The sequence below is a fragment of the Haliotis asinina genome, chromosome 9, assembly GCF_037392515.1.
Source record: "Haliotis asinina isolate JCU_RB_2024 chromosome 9, JCU_Hal_asi_v2, whole genome shotgun sequence".
Taxonomy (NCBI): domain Eukaryota; kingdom Metazoa; phylum Mollusca; class Gastropoda; order Lepetellida; family Haliotidae; genus Haliotis; species Haliotis asinina.
The window spans coordinates 17,669,250-17,689,372 of record NC_090288.1 but is presented as its reverse complement, the minus strand read 5'-3'; the positions used below and the strand labels follow the sequence as shown (position 1 = coordinate 17,689,372).

The 20,123-nt window shown below is 40.6% G+C and overlaps 2 protein-coding genes across 3 annotated transcripts in view; one reads left to right on the top strand and one right to left on the bottom strand.

Annotated features, from left to right (window-relative positions):
* LOC137296581 (protein MCM10 homolog) overlaps window positions 1–5,471 on the top strand; it is a 57,912-nt gene extending 52,441 nt beyond the window's left edge. For both annotated transcript variants that reach the window (XM_067828394.1, XM_067828395.1), the window contains exon 24: window positions 5,061–5,471. The gene's annotated coding sequence lies outside the window, so the exon portion shown is untranslated. The remainder of the gene's footprint in view (window positions 1–5,060) is intronic.
* The window catches only part of LOC137296579 (regulator of nonsense transcripts 2-like), a 269,128-nt gene that overhangs the window by 114,356 nt on the left and 134,649 nt on the right, over window positions 1–20,123 (bottom strand). The window lies entirely within an intron of this gene.

Genomic DNA, 20,123 nt, shown 5'->3' with positions numbered 1-20,123 from the left:
GAGGAATGCCAAGTCCAGTTGTAGTGGTCTATCAAAGGCCCATTGTGAGACATATTAAATGGCCATACATAAGAGACAGATGGGTGTGAACATTTATGGCGGGTCAAAGACAGTGGGATGAGTTCGGAACTGGGAAGAGGCATCCCAGTTGATGATTGCAAGTTGTAAGGTTTCACACATCAGTGATGCGAGGCTTTTGGTGGAGAGGAAGGCTGTTTTTTTCTAAATGGCAGAGTTTTTCATGGGAACTCTCCCATGGGTTGTTCAGCGGACTGTCATTGTCTTCAACAGAATCTTCCCAGAATCTTCCTATCAATGTCTTCAGCTTCATGTGCATTTTGCATTCATGTGATATCTGAACTTAAACCTCTAGGTCATGTTGAGGTTTGTCTGTTGTCTTGTTTCCTCCAGTAATGGACTCACGTAGCTGATGTGTCTTCACTACAATATGGACATCCCTACATAGGCCAGGTGTGGAATCAACATGAATGCCACACAGCTAGATGACTTAAGAAGGATAATATGCAATTGCAAACACCATAAAGAGGCAGTTGAGCCAGGCAAACAACGCCACCCTTGCCTGCTGTGCACTGCTGTCTAGACAGACACAAATACATCGGCTCATTTGGCCTCAATTATCCTGTAACTGAGGCTTGTTTCGCAATATGTTGACATCAATAGCAAGCAGTCAGAGCATTGTAAATATATTGTACTAAATCTTTAAAATCAAATGGCTTTCATTGTTTTCCATGCCAGTTGGGGCAAGTTTTATTGAGTGTATTGTTTACTGAAGGAGGGTTTTAGTCTTCTTATGGCATTTTGATGTAGTTTGGTTGCCAAGATGGAAACAGACAGAGATGACGTCAGCTGGTGTTAGGAAGGGCTTGATCAAGCTCAGCTTTTGTATGCCAGACAGTGGATCATGTTCATATCTGAGGTATTTTCGAATGCTATTTTATTCAATTGTTTTGAACTTTAATAACATCTCTTCCTATAATGAACTTTGAATATTGGGCAAGAAATTTCTGATTGTCATTGTATCTCAGTGTCTGTTGATGTTGCATCAACCTTACGATACTGATTCTTAGAAATAAAGTCAGTTTGTGTGATTGGATGAATGCACCTGATGCTTTCCAATTTTAGATGAATATGTTCATGTTCTTGCTTGGTGGTTTGAATATTATATCATATTGCATGGTATTTCTAACAAAAGATTTTTATGGGTGTGTATGTCCATCATGTTGTCTGTTTTTACATTTCCAACTTATTTTCCAAAACTTTTTAAGATGTTTGTTCTAGTAAGTGAGTTGTGTGTCTGTTTTTTACATTTTTAACTTATTTTCCAAAAACATTTTAAAGATGTTTGTTCCAATAAGTGAGTTCAAACTAGCTCAAGGCAGGCACAAACATGTTTTAATTGCCTGATACTTGTTGGGTGAGTGTATCATAATACTTTTTTTTTAAAGTTCAGTAAGTGAGATTTTGTTGGTTCGTTTGCAGGTTTTACATCGGAAATCAAATATGTCTACCATCAGCCATATTGGAAAATGCTAAAGATCATGCATAAAAAATCCCAGAAACCACTGGATCAAGGAAACTGAAACTTCACATAAGTTCTTCTACCAATGTCAACAGCCTAATATGCTACACACTTTAAACCTGTTTTTAAATCCTCCACAAAAGTTGTGTATATCTTGAAGATATTTATGGCCATAACCAAGTGACATGTTTTTGAAAAAGAAATGAAATTTCATTCATGTTCATTTCATAGTGACACAACACATGTGCTCCATCTTTTTGAAAACTTCAGTCTTTGACCCAGTGTTCATCTTTGCCTTGAGTTTTCTACTCTGACCATGCTCTTGAACTCTTTCAAAATGCGTATTTGGCTCTTTAAGCTCTGAGAATATACTGAAATAGCCACCGGAGGGAATTAAACCTTTCCAAGTGTTTTTCTGTGTCATCAGAGGATAATTTGTTCATGACATTTGAATTAATTGTTTGTAGTATGGTGTCAGTATTTATGCATATAATCTTTCAGTGCCAGATTCCTGCCTTGGATAGGAGGTGAGCTACAAAACATGCCCTATTTGTTTACTTCTGTAAGAGGTCAGCTATATCCCAGTGTCAGTAGACTTGTAAGATGAGCTAGTTCAGACATTAGTTAAACAAGTTATTCCTGAAATAAAGACTTCCTTGTAAAGTCATTTATGTGAGTACAATTAGTGTGTAGGTTGGGATAGTCTAACAGACTGTGGTTTGTGTCAATATTTAATGATTTCTTCATTGTTAAGCTGAAGATAATATAAACTGTGATCGGTTTTGTTCTGTGTAATGGGAAATTTGTTTCCTGTTGTTTTTAATCTCAACAGTCAATGAACATGGAAAACAAACATATGTTGAAAAGGCAAGTGATATTTATCTTTTGGAACATACCCAGAAATATTGTTTGACAAACATCCATTTCATCCATTATTAAAGTTAGAGAGTAGATACAAGTGAGCTACATGGCCTCTTTCTTTTTACTTCTGCTCACTCCTCTTCTGTCTCTCTGTTTCATGTATGTTCAATACAACCTATCCTCTCTGTCTCTCATTCTCCTCATTGTTTCTCATTTTTTCTCCCGATCAACATTCAGCTGATAGCCTCTCGACACAGGTTAAAAGCAGGGAAAACAAAGATTCCATCAATTACTTGTAATGAGGTCAGGCATCTCAAGGTTGCACTTGATAAACATGTTACACATTTTCTCCAGTTTGTTTGGTGAAATGTTAAGACTTGACTATTCAGAGTATGGCAACATGACTCTAATATTGATAGGGCATGTGAAACCAAATCTTTCCTTTCCTGGCCTGAAGCATGCGTGGGAAGTAACGGCCATATTAAAAGGAGATTCCAATTGGGCACAGGCATTGTTGGACTGTAAAATTCAAACGAGGCAAGTATTTGCCATTCACTCTCATTCCCGTTATATGCAGAGTCAATATATGATATTGACAGACGAGAGCAGGCCACCAGGCGAGGGGCTTGTTTGTGTGCAGTAGGTTTGGTGTCCATTGAATGCTAAACCACTGAAGTCAAAGATAATTTGTCAAAGAAACAGAAGTGTATAAAGGGTAACTGATCCAGTCTAGTGCACAAATTCAGTTAAAAGACACCTATCGATTTTTGTTTTTGTTACCTGTGTTGTAAAACAGCTTGGATATGTGACATCATTTTAGCTGGTATTTTGAACCAATGCTGGCATGATGCCTAGGTTTAAGCTATGATGATTTAGTTGGTACTCATCTAAGCTTGCATTTGTTGCCTCACAGGGGAGTTATAAGTCCATCATCATCTCTGTTGAGTCCACAGGTATTCAGAGCCATATTTCATAAAATGTTAAAACATGTCTCTTTTAATGTTTTTAAAATATCCTTTGTTGGAGTAAAATGAATAGTCAGCCCTTTATGTAGTCACGTGTATACAGATGGGAAACAGCTATTGACAATCCAGTCCACATATTAAGCAACTTGAGAAAGGAAATGGACTGTGCACTTTGCGGTAGTGAGTGAGTGAGTTTAGTTTTACGCTGCACTCAGCAATATTCCAGCTATATGGCGGTGGTCTGTAAAAAATCCAGTGATCAACAACATGAGCATCGATCTGCTGAATTGGGAACCGATGACATGTGTCAACCAAGTCAGCAAGCATGACCACCCGATCCCATTAGTCGCCTCTAGTTGCATCTCATAGTCAATTTTATGGCAAGCATGGGTTTGCTGAAGGTCTATTCTACCCCGGGACCTTCATGGGTCCACTTTGTGGTATAAATATTGCTTAGACTGTTGGGTCTGTTTCATTCCAGATGCCAGTCTGTCTTCCAGATCCTTAAGAATAATTAAAAAGAGGAGCCCAGCTCTAGTGTCTAGAATGATCATGCGAGTTTCAATTAAATCAAAAGTTGTTCTGGGCTCCTTTTGGATTTTGTCATTAGTTCTTTGTGTAGATAAAGTCTGTAGCTTACTTAGCCATATTTTTCAGGTAAAATGAATCAGAATCTACTCAAAGACTTGTGGTCTTAAGCTAGATAACTATTGACATTTCTACTTTACACTGTACCTGTGTCATATTAGATTAAGGTGGTCCCCATGGCAATTATTTTGTCTGCAATTTGATCACAAAAAGTAATTTATGACACAAACATTATGTATGGACTGAGGCTATTTATGTGTAACCTGAGTTGAACAACATTGTTTCCTTACATTGATGCTGTGTAACCTGAGTAGAACAACATTATTTCCTTACATTGATGCTGTGTAACCTGAGTAGAACAACATTATTTCCTTACATTGATGCTGTGTAACCTGAGTAGAACAACATTATTTCCTTACATTGATGCTGTGTAACCTGAGTAGAACAACATTATTTCCTTACATTGATGCTGTGTAACCTGAGTAGAACAACATTATTTCCTTACATTGATGCTGTGTAACCAGCAGTTAGCATATCTCTAACTCTGTAACTTTGTTTTGTTTCTTGTTACTTTCGTGCTTCCATAAATGTCAGGAAAACATGGCGTATTGTTTTTTACTCTTATTGTGAAATAATGCTGAAAACCAAAAGAAGTGTAAATGCTCAAGAATGAGTGGAATATGTTCATAAAGGCTTTGTGCCAAAATACAAGATCAGAAGATGAAGAAAAATGCTCTGCAAATATCATTCTAACATGTCTTCAGAAGCTTTATGTTTGCTATTACACACTGATTACAGATAATTTAGAAACTGCTGGATATGTCATCCAAGCTGTTGTTGATGTTGTTGTATTTTGGGAGTGCTTATTGATGTAAGCACTGCTTATCCATTTCATTTTCTTTAGTTTACATTTCCTTTTCATAATGAAAGTAAACTAGATGAAATGAAATGATATATAATGAAAGTAGACAAGAATGAATATGTGGCATCTTTTTGGATTGTATTGTTCCATACATCAAACCAAGTTTTGTACAAACTGTTTAAGTTGCTGTCTTGAGGACAGACTAAGTAGCTTCTAATCATCATTTGTCTTCTTTTCTTAACAGGGCTGGGCTTGTAAAGTACAAGGACAACTTGACAAGCAACTGAACATCACCAGAGGTCCAACAGAACAGAAAGTAATTTCAGAAAAATTCTCAGTTAATGAAATAGAAAGAAAAAAAGTCTACAGAGTCCACAGAGATCATCATAACAAGGACACACATTTACAATCAGATAATTGCATTTATCCATTGTTTGCTTTATCGTTATCTGATCAGAATGGTGTTGTATGTCAGTTTAATGACTGTATGAGTTTTCCTTTATTATTTATACATATTTGTAAAAAAAGTAGTCTTTATGAAATACAGTATTTTGGAATAATATTTCTGTACATATATCTACCTTTTATATTGTACATAAGTATAGTATAGCAGTTTCTTGTAAGTTATTGTGAAATAAATATTGTGTATGTATAACGTAATTAGTTTGTAATCGTATGTTTGGTGCAGGAGAAAATGTAAACATAATAAATCTGTTGGAAGTGTCAGTGGAAGTTTATGACAAAAGGGCAAGTGAAGTGTTGTGTTGCTGCCAATTGGTGAAAGTTGTTTGCCCCTGGTTATTTTGCAAAACAAGGCTGACTGATATTTCAAGAAATTATCCTTTGTGCGGTTTCTAGAAAGTGTGCTTGTATAACAGCGACAAGATTTTTTTTTACCTGACTTTTTCCTATTGCACATTCAAGTGGTACACAACAAATTCCCATCAGCTTTTGAAACAAATTTTTTTGCTGTCAAAAATGAAGACTGGCCAAAACATCTGACTTTGACAAAATTCTCAATATGTTTTAGCACATACATTTTTTAGACACTGTTGCCTTTTGCTACAACTCGATTGTTTACAGACTGCCCCCATAAATCTGGAACAGTAGAGGTAAAGCTAAACTCTCACTTTTTACTGTTGGCAGTCCCAATGCTACATACATTCTTGTGGCCTCCAAATATAGTCCATGACACATGTAAAATCAAGTTATAGAACACCATTAAAGTTTTTAGAAAGTTCGTGAGCTCCATCTTCTTGTTATCTTCAGTATCATGAGCATTTAATACTGGATTTGATGAAAATGTACACTTGATTAGGCAATGCATAGGCCAGACTGAAGGTCAAGATCAATTGACAGAAAGGTGGATAGTTTCATTGGTCGAAATTTTGTATGCTCTTTATATCAAGATTCCAAAGAGCGTCATAAGTTGTATCAAGGTTACAACATTCAAGGCCTCAATGCAATTCCTTATTTTGACTTGTACCATACCTTCCCGACTTTTTGCGGAACAACTTACTAGCCTTTATTTATGTCAGTGGGCCGAATACCCCTCACCATTCAGCAAAGACCTGGCATCATCACTATTTCGTCGTAATAAACACGTTCTTTCATCGTATCTCCTGGTATCCATCACTAGATTGTCTGAACCAGACTCGGTTGTTTACATAGCACGCCAGCGGCTGTAATACTGCTTGTTAGGCCATCAAACAATCACATACATATTCATGATATAGTCAGCATTCAGTGCACTATTGATTTAAGCAGAGATTTCTTTTGGGTGTGGATTGGGTTTTGTCTTTTCATAAATAATCGTACTGCTTTGGTTATGTTATTTTCCCCAAACTTGATTGGTGTTAATAAATGGAAGTTTTATTTATCCTTGTATTAAGGCTGAAGGAGAATGGGCTTTCAGCTCCCAGAGTTCTCAAACATGATTCTTATAAGACATTTGTGTAGGGCTGCTCAGTTCCTACCTGCTTGAAAAGCGAAAACGTTTCTTGTTTCAAATGTTTGACGATATAGAAAGAAAATTCAGAGGATATTATGAATGGACGACTCGGCAAAACATGCAAATATCTGGATATTCTATGGATATTGTCTTTCTTGAACACTTCTACAAATCATGTTGAAACTGAAATTGCAGTGTAAACACAAGTGCATACTGAAGGCTTTATCCTATTTGCGAATCATTACAAATTTGGACGCAACATCACAACTTAACGAGAATGCAGAAAAGGATACTGGTCATTTGGAAACCTGCCGCCGTGCTCCCATGATAGTTCAAAAAGCCCTTTAGCTTATTTGTTATATCCCCCTCGCTTGCCATGGACGTACATTAAGGGCGTTATGATTTCTCGTCGTCAGACAGGTGTTTTTATTTTTGTCTCACCTATTTATACAACCAATCACTCGTGGATTTATCGGGGGCATGAGAACTAAAGACATATTTAACAGATTTATGACATATGTCAAGAGTCTTATAGCAGGCCTTGACACTACTGAAGGTTGCTAAGGAACGGGTTACTAAGTAAAGCATGAAACTGTTCGTGTGGAGATAAAATTTCAAACCCCTCTAGCATGCTTACCAGGACAAAAATAATAATAAATAATCTTAATAATAATATTGATACAATTAACAATTTCAGTAATTAAAATACAGGTCAAGAAGTACAGTTCCCAGCACACAAAAAATTATGCGCAAAGAGTCCTTTCGGAGATTAGCGCTATATAAATGCTATCCATCATTATTTTTATTATTATTAATTAAAACTTCTGCAGTTCTTCCGGAACGAAATATTGATGTGACTGTGAGATTTGGGGCTTTTCTTTTACACTAAATGGAATTATGCAATGACATTTTATTTGATTCCATTACGTATTAACACACATTTATGTCGAAATTATATCACACATAATTATACACAGATATAAACGTTATTAAGACTTAGGATGGTTTGGATGGTAATCTTGTGAATGTCATTTTGGATTTAAACTATTAGTGTTATAAGTGGTCAAAGAAACGCAAGAAGCAGTTGTTAGAATTGCTTGATTTATGCAAGAATTGGGACATATTCGTTTCATCAAAACAGTCAAGTTATACATCGACCCAATAGCAACTCCAGCTGCCCACGTCAACACCGATGGATATGAAGCACACACCTCCGACACAGCTTAACTGAAATGGTAGAGTACACTAGTATAATCTTGGCCTGTGTGCTGACTAGTAGGCTCCAGTAGGCTGGTTTCATCGTGCACGGACTTAATGCAGGATAAATCCAGAAATAACATTTAATTTTCCTGAAGTTGATTAATCAGGTGAAACATCATAAATTATTGCTTAACGATATTTTGAAATATCCTCACATTTATGGAAGGACGATATCACATAGAATGTTATTACTTCTGTTCTGTCTCCCATTAAATTGTGAGTGATTGTCTCCATTTGTACCAATCCGTTTGGCAGCATCAGGTTTCTAAGTGATTCCTTGGGGGAATGAAAGAATCTAAATATCTGGTTGCATGGTCAGAGGAACATTAAACAAATATCAGACTTGAACCTTGACAGAATCAGGTAACCATTATGTCTATCCATTTCTCAGGATGTGTTATCCAATACGATTAATTGTGGTTTTGTTTTCTGTTTATGATACGTGGCATAGCGCTGACATTTCTCGGATAAACAAGACAGGGAACAACAAGTATCTCATATTACTTCAACACAAATGTTAATTACATATTTGAAATTGTGAATATTGTGAATGAATAAGTTGGTATTCAATATGAAAGACCGCCAGTTTTTGCTGTTAGCATTAGCAGATGATATCTAGGTTAACGAATGACATGTTCCTTGATGGAGGACTTCGTCCCAAAGGGTGTTAAATGCCAGGATAGGTCACTAGAGGTTCTTCACTAGCTGAGTATAGGCGCAAGATAACAGTTTCAATACGAATCAGGGTACTGTTTGGTAAGGTAGAGTGTCAACCACACTAATGACCTCCATTGCAACTGGCGCATTGAGACCTGTACTGATACGAGTACAGTGACAAGGACTTAGTAGTCATGGAGTACTGAGGCTGGCCTTGCCAAACTAGACCAGTTGCTGTTATATCACAGCGCGTGTGAACCATATGCTTAAAGAAAACAAGGTTTGATTCAGCTCACGTAGGTGTAGTGCAGGGTATGGCCTAGACTAACGCCACTTTGGTGTGAAGCAGGGTATAGTCTAGACTAACGAAACTTTGATGTGGAGCAGGGTATCGTCTAGACTAACGCCACTTTGGTGTGAAGCAGGTATGGTCTAACGCCACTTTGGTGTGGAGCAGGGTATAGTCTAGACTAACGCCACTTTGATGTGGAGCAGGGTATAGTCTAGACTAACGCCACTTTGGTGTGAAGCAGGTATGGTCTAACGCCACTTTGGTGTGGAGCAGGGTATGGTCTAGACTAACGCCACTTTGATGTGGAGCAGGGTATAGTCTAGACTAATGCCACTTTGGTGTCGAGCAGGGTATGGTCTAGACTAACGCCACTTTGGTGTGGAGCAGGGTATAGTCTAGACTAACGCCACTTTGGTGTGAAGCAGGGTATAGTCTAGACTAACGAAACTTTGATGTGGAGCAGGGTATAGTCTACACTAACGCCACTTTGGTGTGAAGCAGGTATGGTCTAACGCCACTTTGGTATCGAGCAGGGTATAGTCTAGACTAACGCCACTTTGGTGTCGAGCAGGGTATGGTCTAGACTAACGCCACTTTGGTGTGAAGCAGGTATGGTCTAACGCCACTTTGGTGTGGAGCAGGGTATAGTCTAGACTAACGCCACTTTGGTGTGAAGCAGGGTATAGTCTAGACTAACGAAACTTTGATGTGGAGCAGGGTATAGTCTAGACTAACGCCACTTTGGTGTGAAGCAGGTATGGTCTAACGCCACTTTGGTGTGGAGCAGGGTATAGTCTAGACTAACGCCACTTTGATGTGGAGCAGGGTATAGTCTAGACTAACGCCACTTTGGTGTGAAGCAGGTATGGTCTAACGCCACTTTGGTGTGGAGCAGGGTATGGTCTAGACTAACGCCACTTTGATGTGGAGCAGGGTATAGTCTAGACTAATGCCACTTTGGTGTCGAGCAGGGTATGGTCTAGACTAACGCCACTTTGGTGTGGAGCAGGGTATAGTCTAGACTAACGCCACTTTGGTGTGAAGCAGGGTATAGTCTAGACTAACGAAACTTTGATGTGGAGCAGGGTATAGTCTACACTAACGCCACTTTGGTGTGAAGCAGGTATGGTCTAACGCCACTTTGGTGTCGAGCAGGGTATAGTCTAGACTAACGCCACTTTGGTGTCGAGCAGGGTATGGTCTAGACTAACGCCACTTTGGTGTGAAGCAGGTATGGTCTAACGCCACTTTGGTGTGGAGCAGGGTATAGTCTAGACTAACGCCACTTTGGTGTGAAGCAGGGTATAGTCTAGACTAACGAAACTTTGATGTGGAGCAGGGTATAGTCTAGACTAACGCCACTTTGGTGTGAAGCAGGTATGGTCTAACGCCACTTTGGTGTGGAGCAGGGTATAGTCTAGACTAACGCCACTTTGATGTGGAGCAGAGTATAGTCTAGACTAATGCCACTTTGGTGTCGAGCAGGGTATGGTCTAGACTAACGCCACTTTGGTGTGAAGCAGGGTATGGTCTAACGCCACTTTGGTGTGGAGCAGGGTATAGTCTAGACTAACGCCACTTTGGTGTGAAGCAGGGTATGGTCTAACGCCACTTTGGTGTGGAGCAAGGTATAGTCTAGACTAACGCCACTTTGGTGTGGAGCAGGGTATAGTCTAGACTAACGCCACTTTGGTGTCGAGCAGGGTATAGTCTAGACTAACGCCACTTTGGTGTCGAGCAGGGTATAGTCTAGACTGAAGCCACTTTGGTGTGGAGCAGGGTATAATCTAGACTAAAGCCACTTTGGCGTCAAGCAGGGTATAGTCTAGATCAAACGTAGTCACCGAATAATTTAATTTTGAAAGTAACACATAAACCAGTTTAAGTTGAAAAAGAGCCCCATTCAGTTTGGCGGTTCCTCTAACAGGGGAAATCTAGGTTAAACTGCTTCATTTAGGGTTTTACCATTGCAGGGAGGGCTTCGTAGCACGGAAAATAATGCAGTTCAGGGACTGTGAGACAGACCAAGTATGGTCCTGACCTAGCAGATAAAATGAAACCAATGATCAAAGGTTTCTGGCCTGACTAAGAGATACATAATCTTTCATACTCTGTGGATGAAGCAATGTCAATGTTACGTTAATTTCTAACTTACACGCTCACTCCTCGGACAACTGGTTCAAAAGTAGTTTGTAAATACAAGTTAAGAGAACATCTGCGTTTTCCTGACATAATGCACTGAGGCGGCTGCATCAGATAAAAGAACCCAGAGCTGACCCTGCTGCAGCCAACATAACCCCCTCCAGGACAACAGTACGAGTACATCGTCAAAGGCGTAAAACTTCCCTCTGCAGCTGGGTTTGCGTACAGAAGCTTAAACAATGGTGGTTCATAATCTTGTGCATAGGGCCCAGCTCACAAATTAGTCGTTAAGCAAAGTTGATCTCGGGCAGTCCTTGGATGGGCGACCTTGTCTGGCAGCTGGACTCGTGGGAGTTTCCCCGGACAGCTTTTGGGTGGGTGACCGTGTCTGGCAGCAGAACTCATAATAGTTTATCGGACAGTCCTTGGAAGGACGACCATGTTTGGCAGCAGGACCCATGGGAGTGTATGGGACAGTCCTTGGAAGGGCGACCGTGTTTGGCAGCAGGACCCCTGGGAGTTTATGGGACAGTCCTTGGAAGGGGGTCCGTGTTTGGCAGCAGGACCCATGGGAGTTTATGGGACAGTCCTTGGAAGGGCGACCGTGTTTGGCAGCAGGACCCCTGGGAGTTTATGGGACAGTCCTTGGAAGGGCGTCCGTGTTTGGCAGCAGGACCCCTGGGAGTTTATGGGACAGTCCTTGGAAGGGCGTCCGTGTCTGGCAGCAGAACTCATGGGAGTTTATGGGACAGTCCTTGGAAGGGTGACCGTGTCTGGCAGCTGGACTCATGGGAGTTTATGGGACAGTCCTTGGAAGGGCGACCGTGTCTGGCAGCTGGACTCATGGGAGTTTATGGGACAGTCCTTGGAAGGGCGACCGTGTTTCGCAGCTGGACTCATGGGAGTTTATGGGACAGTCCTTGGAAGGGCGACCGTGTTTCGCAGCAGGACTCATGAGAGTTTCTCGGAATGACCTACAGCAATGCACACGTGACTCACAAGGTCTCGCCTTGTTCAACATGGTCTCTGTTCAACTGGCAGTGAATGGGTACAGTGTGGGATACATTTCTAGCTCCTTACAAGCAGTTTGGGGTAACATGAGAAATGATGCATTATTGCTAGGACCATTTCCCGACCTTTAGACTTCATTATTTATGAGCAATGGGCAGGGGAACCAGTTTATCGGCTTCTGCTTTGTACCTCTTCCGCAGACAGCGAGATGTGATGATTCGTCATATGTTTCACAGCCCATTCAGCACATTATATTTGTTTAAAATCTATTTCTTTGTTTATGTACACTTTTCGATAACATAGGCCTTGAATAGGTTCACTTTCATTGGTAGAAATCTTGAAGTGCTTCAAACAATGTCCATTTGCGAATGATTCATTTGTTTCACAGCCAGACAACGAAAACCACGACACCCACAAGAACTGGCGATACTCTCACTTTGATGCGTATGGACATTTTGACGTAGCCTCACTGTCACTGTTGTTGTAACGGATCTTCATTACCATGAAAACTTATTGCCAAATAGTACTGAATAGCTTCCATTAGGCCCCCAGAATACATGTGTTTGTTTACAAACAATAGAAAGCTCGCTCGTATAATATTCTGTACTGTTAAGTCGTCACTGCGCCGGACTTTAGAGCAAATCAATCCGCACAAACAAAATTGTAATGATCGGCAACAATGCCGCCAATGTCCGTGCTGTAGGCAAATAATAATTCGCTTTAAAAGAAAAGTGTATCAAAGATTGAGTGTTTTTCTAAGCATTTTGACACTTGGATACGTTATAACAGTAATCTGCTCTCGTACTCCAGTGCAAGGTGGTGTTTTTCAGTCTTATTATCCGTAAAAACGCCAAGTATATTTCCTTAATCTGTCTTTTTCTAAGTAATTTTTGTTGTATTTTGACAGGTAGAAGAGTTGGGTGTCAGTTCCAGCTGTTTGTTATCCAACCCCCTATGTAATCACAGCTCGTTCCCCTTGACTTCGTCATTTCGCTCGGATATTAATCTGACTTGATAAAAACAACAAAGCGAAATAATAGGCTGGAATAATGTTGTGTTAAGCACCATCAGTTCTCTCGTTCCATTATTTTAGTCAAATGAGTGACAGCTAGGTGGGTGGCCCAACAACACAACAAGGTTACATCATACCCCCTTGACCTTGACCTGCTGTAGTCGACTTAGAGTAACCTCCCTTCTAAAAGGCAGACGACCATGATGCCAGTTAATGGTACATGATACCAGTGATACTAATCCGTTTAAGTTGCATCCTATTTCTGGAAGGTGTACGTCATATGGGTGTGTAATTGATGCGTATTTGATTCCAGCATGATCAAATGTCAAATGTACAACCCTGTCTATTACTGCTAGTTACTACAGTACTTGCAATACTGACTGAACATTGAACGTATAGTCAGGTACTCGTACTTCAATGCGAGACTGTGTTTTGTTATGTTACAACAACCTATGTGTGAACTGAGATTTCAGATTGAGCGACAGCGTCATTTGGCTTCACATTTCCCCCCTATCCCGACCCTTATTCTGTTGACACAGGGATGTTGTTTCCGTTTCAGCTGCCATTTTACTAGTATCTGACATATGTACGTACGCCCACTTCCATAATTATTATCCGTGATCTGACTCAGCATGAGTCCGGCATAACCGATCACCAACTGTTAGGGGTAGACTGAACTGCCTTTCCACCACCCGCTTATGTGTAGCTATTCGTATGCCCCTCTCTTTGGCTAATGAATGTGCACTTTTCTTCTCCAAGAATAACGATCTAAATTTCATCGATAAACAGTGTTAAGTATGGTACGTTAAAGCCATCGGCTGCGCAGTATCGAACATGTACAAAAAATGTCAAACTTGGTCATCAAGAGCCATTTGTTGCTCACACATTTGGTGCAATCCTACATAGAGGGTCTGACACAGAGCTGTGATTAACGGATAAGGTGACGGTTGGTGTAATTGTTTAATGAGCATGACCAAATACCTACCTGAACTATAACATTCAGTACAGTCGTATATGCTAGTGACAGGTTGCATTAATGCCTAATGGTGTGGATAATTCAAGATAATAACGTCGAAGTAATATTTAGTTTTCTGAGGAAAGTGGTGTTTAACTTCTCGTGATTCAGCGGATTACTAGGTAGATCGAGAGATATTCGATAGTGTTCAGCCAATGAGGGGTCTATTTTTACTTTCATTGATGGACAGCTATTTCCAGCACCAGGACCCGCGCTAAATTAGGCACTCGTGGCGTTTGTGCTTAAATTTGGATCCATTCCAAGAACGTATCTCAATCGCTTAAGACATTCATTGCCCCCTACTTGTTAGTATTACAGGATTGCCGCTTCCAAACTAGATGTAGTCATTGAAAGCCTTGATAATAACGAATTAAACTTATCCACACTGTTTACCTTGAAAAGTCAGACAACTTTGAAGGAAATATGGATTATTGTGTGTTGCAGTTTGATTGTCTTTGCATAAGTTTGTTTCCTCTTTGTAAAATTGATATGTTATAATTGATATGATGACAGGTTATTGAAGATATCAGAAAGAGATACCTTGTGGCTTCTGAAGGTAATAGATGTCTGTAAGCCATGGTTGCATGAGACTATGAGCAATTTAAGGAAATTTTAACTGTTCTTTTACTATTTAAAGTAAACTATAGCCATTGTACCATGCTGAGGAGGGTAGACTTTCACTGGCAGTTTAGGAAATATAGACACCTGGAAAAGCGATCAGGAATTGCAATAAACCTAATTAAGCCTTGATGATCTTGTATTGTGTTTTAAGAAACGACTTAGGTAGTCCTTCTCTGAAGCTGACTTTGTGGTTGTTTGTACTATTAGCCCTCCCTTTAGTCACAGGTGGAGTGAGAGATACATATCATTAAACTGAACGAATAGATGTTATACTACATATATTGTGCAACACATAAAGTTATGTCAGAATTGAAGTACACACTGTAAATGTTCTGAACTGAATATGTGGATGCAGTACTGTGCTGTCGGCGAATTCAGCGAATCTGCAGTCGCCATGACATCTGTTTATCGCGTTTGAACATCTTGCATTACTCGTGTTGTCAACTGGCTACGTGCTTTCTTTCTGGCCCCAAATACCGTCATGAGCCTGCTACCAATCAGGGTCAGAGCACTAAAATCATTTCTTAATGACAAAGCAGGACAACGGGTATCATCGACGATTTATATTACGCCCTATGTCAGTTGCTCAGGGAGCCGAGATGGATTGGTTTCCATTGTTGAGGTTGTGCAGTACGTCAGTTGATGTTTTCATTTGTAACATGCAACACTGAAATAAAGGAAACAGAATTGGAATTAAGCCATTCTGTTGCAGATCGCTTTCATCCAATGTTTTGCCATCTTACATGAGTTTATAGTTCCCAGATAAAACATATAATGACCTCTAAGTTACATGTACATCCCTCCAGTGTGACCACCTGTAACATTCTCCTCCAGTCCCCCATCCCTCCAGTGTGACCACCAGTAACATTCTCCTCCAGTTCCCCATCCCCCCCAGTGTGACCACCGGTAAGATTGTCCTCCAGTCGCCCATCCCTCCAGTGTGACCAGCAGTAAGATTGTCCTCCAGTCCCCTATCCCTTCGGTGTGACCAGCAGTAAGATTGTCCTCCAGTCCCCCATCCCTCCAGTGTGACCACCGGTAAGATTGTCCTTCAGTCCCCCATCCCCCTAGTGTGACCACCAATAAAATTGTCCTCCAGTCTCCCATCCCTCCAGTGTGACCAAAGGTAAGATTGTCCTCCAGTCCCCCATCCCTCCAGTGTGACTACCGGTAAGATTGTCCTCCAGTCCCCCATCCCCCCAGTGTGACCACCAGTAAAATTGTCCTCCAGTCCCCCATCCCCCCAGTGTGACCAACGGTAAGATTGTCCTTCAGTCGCCCATCCCCCCCAGTGTGACTACCGGTAAGATTGTCCTTCAGTCGCCCATCCCCCCAGTGTGACTACCGGTAAGATTGTCCTTAAGTCGCCCATCCACCCATTATGACCACCGGTAAGATTGTCCTCCAGTCCCCCATCCCCCCAGTGTGACCACCGGTAAGATTGTCCTCCAGTCCCCCATCCCCCCAGTGTGACCACCGGTAAGATTGTCCTCCAGTCCCCCATCCCTCCAGTGTGACCACCGGTAAGATTGTCCTTCAGTCGCCCATCCCCCCAGTGTGACTACCGGTAAGATTGTCCTTCAGTCCCCCACCCCTCCAGTGTGACCACCGGTAAGATTGTCCTCCAGTCGCCCATCCCCCCAGTGTGACCACCAGTAAAATTGTCCTCCAGTCCCCCATCCCTCCAGTGTGACCACCAGTAAGATTGTCCTTCAGTCCCCCATCCCCCCAGTGTGACCACCGGTAAGATTGTCCTCCAGTCCCCCATCCCTCCAGTGTGACCACCAGTAAAATTGTCCTCCAGTCCCCCATCCACCCATTATGACCACCGGTAAGATTGTCCTCCAGTCCCCCATCCCCCCAGTGTGACCACCGGTAAGATTGTCCTCCAGTGCCCCATCCCTCCAGTGTGACTACCGGTGAGATTTTCCTCCAGTGTCCCATCCTTCCAGTGTGACCACCGGTAACATTGTCCTCCAGTCCCCCATCCCTGAAGGCATGATCGGTAAGCAAGATCCTGGCCTCCCGCATATCCTCCAGTCCCCCATCCCCCCAGTGTGACCACCGGTAAGATCCTGGTCCCCTGGATGTCGTCCAATTCTCCATTCCTCAAGTCTTGTTCGATAAGTAAGGACCTGACTGCCTGGATGCACCCCAGTCTCTCAATCCAGTGTCATCGCATCCTGAATGTGCTGTATTCCTGTCTCCGTTCAGGCTGTGGATGTGTTCGCAGGATCAATTGCAAAAGAGTGAGTGAGTTTAGTTTTACGCCGCTTTTAGCAATATTCCAGCAATATCACAGCGGAAATGCAAAAGACATTACATCTTGCACAAAAGTAGAGTTATTCCCACAGCAAGTCAGCACGTACTGACATACATGAAAAACAGTTTAAAATGTCCTTGATGATTTGGTTTTAATGAATATGTAAAAAATTACAATATATTTGCACACTATTCTTGTAATTCATTGTTGTTGTGCTAGTCCTTAAAATAGCTGTTCTTACATGTTATGAGCAACACAGCAACCCGTACAATATCCCATGTTATAACATTACGTTAAAGTTACTGCATACAACGGAAGATATATGAATAGAACCTTTTTGAAACGTTAATGACCAACAGATTTAGAAGATCTATTAATATGAAACATAACGTCATCGACACACAAGAAAATTGATTCAAAAGAATTAAGTTAACCAGTTTGAATAAAATGGAATCATTACGTATGGTACATTTAATTTCCACAGGAATATTTCGAAGCGTGGGTGACGCGTCACTGTGAATTATGCCGCCTTCGTTTGTGTGGTCGGAATTTCTACCACGTTAATTTGATAATGGTGTTCAGGTCTACGGTCACTTTTTCCATGGCGACATTGACAAGGTGGAGGACTTTTCAGTGATAATAAGATTATCACAAACGGAAAGTTCTCATGTCGTTTCTGCTCTGTCAACAACAAATTAATTCTCTGCAGCACTGTATATGTAATGTGGACATACGAAAGAATTAAGCATCCACTTTTTACAAGGATCGGTTTTTTTTGGATTCTGCAACATCGGAGACGATTTGATGCAAGAAGTCGCGAGGTAATGACCGGGTTTTACTGTTGGCAATTTCACGGGAACTTGTAATATTCATCGCCATTGATATTTTTGACCATCGAAGCAAATATCTTAACCAGCCTCAAGCATGTGCCATTCCATGCTCTAGCATTGTTTTTTTTTTCTTTTTTCTTTTTTTTTCTTTTTTTTTTCTTTTTTTCTTTTGCCTCTTAATGATTGCTTTCACATTTCTGACAAAGACATTTAGATATTTATAGTTCTAATTATGATTCATGTTGTAGGCGCCTGTAGTACATTGTCAGTTTGGGTTCACCTTGATACTATGTTTATACTGACATACACTTGTCACACAGACAGAAAACATTATATTTGTAAGTGTATGTGTGATCAACCTTATACTTTATATTCATCTAGGAACCCGTTCCTATCCTAATCTTTAGAACTGTCGGACCTATAATGACATCTGATCATGGTTGCTTTTAGAAACATTCGAGCAATTCTGGCTACACCAGAATATGGATATTGGGACTCCATGTGGAGTTATGTAACAAGTGAAAAACCAGGCAGTCAACAGTGCAGCCATCTGCAACGTCTGTTCATGAATTATATCGAATAAAGATCAAAGCATTAATTTAAGTGAAACAATGAAAACAATATGAAAATAAGAAACAATAAACTGAAAGTAATAGCTATCAATATCCCTGTAATAGGTAGTCTAAGACAATTCAGTCACACGTTGCCAGCGTGTTGATAACTTTAAACTGGGATGTTTTGCCACGTAGATTGAGTTAAATGCAAACTAGATCGTTTTGGAAACTTCTGAATTCTGGATTGCAAGTAGTAGAAAACCAAATTCGGACCGGGATTCGAACTCACAGCCTAATCGCCAGAAGAAAAAGCCAGCCACCACGGCAACAACAAATAATAAAAAGAAAAAAAAACAAACAAAAGAACAAACAACATTGAAAGTATTTATAAAGATGTGCGTATTGTTTGTCCATCATGGTGTGTGTGTGATGTGTAGCCGCAGCAAGTAATAATCGAGCTGTATCTTAGCGACTTCCGAATAATCGGTCCAGAAGAACCAGTGGTCGTAAGCACGGGATATTTACCACCTCACCGGGTTCGCTGTACTGACTTGATCCATATTTAAGTCGACTTCTGCTTAAACAGACATGTTGTTTAAGACCTCTGATGATACCGCACTCCAACGAATGTTGCGTTGTTCGAAAGAGGGGTGCTCTTTACCATGGTCGAACGAGGGGTGCTCTTTACCATGGTCGAACGAGGTGTGATCTTTACCTGCATGTGGAATGGTTGTTGTGAACGGAGTTTTAACTCTGGACAGCTAGATGGTGAACAGATTAACATAGGCAACCCTCGTTAAAACTGTTTGCATCTGTCGTTGGTAGAGCAGATATGTTTGTATGCTTGTATATCGTGTGCGTTCGGAGAACCATGGGTATGCGTAGTAAACGTGCCCATAACATATGTAACAAACGATATTCACCTGACACTAGTGTACACGCACGCAACAAATGATCGATTTTCATATCTTTTGAACTACATTGGAGATTTGTCAACCATGGAATTGATATCTAAAATAAGACATTCCTAATTGAACCTGTTGTTTCTGAAACCAGAACTCGTGTGATGATTGGAAACACATGAGTGGTCAAAGACATTTAGACAAAAATAACAAAGCTCGTATACTTTAGGATGTTTTATATAAGGCATACCCCCACGCATTTAGCATCCAGTACAGTTGATTAAACAAAACACAAATGATAAATTAAGAATGACAAAATAATTATGTACACACATGTCTTAAGAACTTTACAGTTGCGTGGGACAAGGGCCATGTTAAGACTGCTGCACTGTTGAGGTATGGTGTCGTATACAGACTGGCACACGGCATGTTGTATGTGTACTTCTTGGAACTAAACCAATCTGCCCACTGCAGCCAATAAATGAAAACAGATGCTACAATAGATATATCAATAAAGATGTAAGCCTGAGACTTGCTATTTAGATGATGTGATGCCATGTGAAACCCTAAAGTACGTCCTTGACAATCTGACAACTGTACCACGTTTCACTATATTTTTGTTTCATTCCGATACTTGAATGAAAAGCATATTCATAATTGATATGTTTTCCAAAGATCGCACATTTATTTGTCTACCAAGTGATTATCGTTTGTTAAATGTGTTAAGATGTGTTTGCGCATAATGTCTGATGTAGTCTGTAAGATATTTTTCTATACTTGGTATGTGTTTTTGTGAT